Source organism: Chinchilla lanigera, unplaced genomic scaffold (genome assembly GCF_000276665.1).
Source record: "Chinchilla lanigera isolate Chin_1 unplaced genomic scaffold, ChiLan1.0 scaffold00010, whole genome shotgun sequence".
Taxonomy (NCBI): Eukaryota; Metazoa; Chordata; class Mammalia; order Rodentia; family Chinchillidae; genus Chinchilla; species Chinchilla lanigera.
The window spans coordinates 35,218,053-35,219,838 of NW_004955411.1; positions in this window are offsets into that span (position 1 = coordinate 35,218,053).

Here is a 1,786-nt window from a genome sequence, read left to right on the forward strand (position 1 = left end):
AGACTCAGCCTTGATCACACTCTAATTGTCCATAGAAGCTCCTTCCAGAAGGCGCACACGAGGACCCCAGCAGAAGTGTGATTCTCATTTTAAAAAGTTAAATTTCAAAAGGGCCCCCTGGAAATACTAGCAAAATACTGCATTTTCAGCCCAGCGTGTTAGCTGAGGAGAGGGCATATGTAACGCCATGTATGAAAAGCAGCAACCCATGAGTCCTGCGACTTCCTCCCAAGGAAGAGATGAGTAATCAGGGGCTCGTCCTGGGATCCCAGGTTCATTTATGGGGGGCCACACAGGTCACTCCCCGGGCTTCTGTTGAACTGGCCCAGGAAGGAATCAGGCCCAGCTTCCCTATTCATGTTAGGCTGAAGGGCTGCACTCACTGCTGCCCTTGTAGAAGGTTTTTAGCCCAGGCCTCCCAGACACCTAACAGGTGCCACATGCACCCCTGGGCCAGGAGTGACAACGAGGTGAATGGCAGAATGGAGTCACGGCAGGACTGCAGTGACTTAGTGTCCCTTTTCTGCAGTTCCCACCAACACGTGGAGAGCGACCCTGCCCCTCCCAAGGTGGAGGCTGAGCAGAGCGGACGTGGATGGTGAGCACATGGGGCTCAGATGATCTGGGAGCAGCACCCTGGGCATGCAGCTTAAGAAGCCCTGGAGGGAAGAGGTGAAGGAGTTATCTTTCCCTGAGGTCCTCTCTGTCCTTCTGTGGCCTCAGGACAGAATCCCCTCTGCTCACACACACACCCTGCCCCCAGCTGACTCCTGTTGTTGTTGTGGGACCCCAGTGTGTGTCACGGGCACACAGTACAGAGACCCCATAACCAGCTCCAGGCCAATGTCCTGGGGGCCACTCCGTTGGGACAGTGTCCAGAAGCTGTCACAAAGCATGAGGCTCTGCCTGACCACAGTTTCTGCTGTTTTTTCCCCAGAGGACCCTGTGCTTCTGACACACAAACAGCTCCATCACTGGCTTCTACCCAGGAGGACAAGACATGGCTCTGGGGCTGTGGATAATCTCTGGACACTGCCCTGCTCCTCCTGCCAGTCCTGTCCTGGGTGGGAATGTGACAGGACCCCAGGCCCACAGCCTCCCAGCACCTGCTGCTGCCCAGGAAGAGCTTCGCTAGGACCCTGCCCTGCCCTGCAGCACACACAGAGTGAGGACGAAGGGTGGGAGTTGGGCAGGGGACTCACAGTGCTGGCCAGGCCTAAACTGTCCAGTTCTGGACTCAGTGGCTCCAGGTGTCTGGCGGCCAGGCCCAGGGAGACCTGCTCTGGACTCCCGCTCAACTCAGAGCACCTGGGGGCTGGGTCTGGGGTGACCTGCCCTGCACTGCCCCTGGCAGTTGGGAGGTTCCTGCCCTGTGGCCTGAAGCGCCTGGGCTGAGCGATCCATCCTCGAACTCGTTGCCAAGTGCTTTCCCTTCGCGGGGTCCTGGGACTGTGGCCCTGACCCCTGGGAAAGCAGCAGAGCATGTTCATCACTGACTGTCTCCAGCCAAGTAACTGGGGGCGCTGCTGTCGCTAGGACTGCACTGTCCTGTGACTCTAGGGTTCCAAGTTCTGTTTGGACCTGTCGCCAAGGAAGTGAGGTCACGGCCGAGCCCATAGGCTGAGCTCCCCCTCTGATAAGAAGACCCTACGGCCCCTTTCTCTCCATAATGGGACAATCTGTGTGCTCCTTAGATACAGCAATGAGGAACTAGAAAAGCTGTCTGTGATGCTAGAGTCTGATGAATCTGAAGTATTAAAGCAACTAATGTGTAGATGCTTAAGAT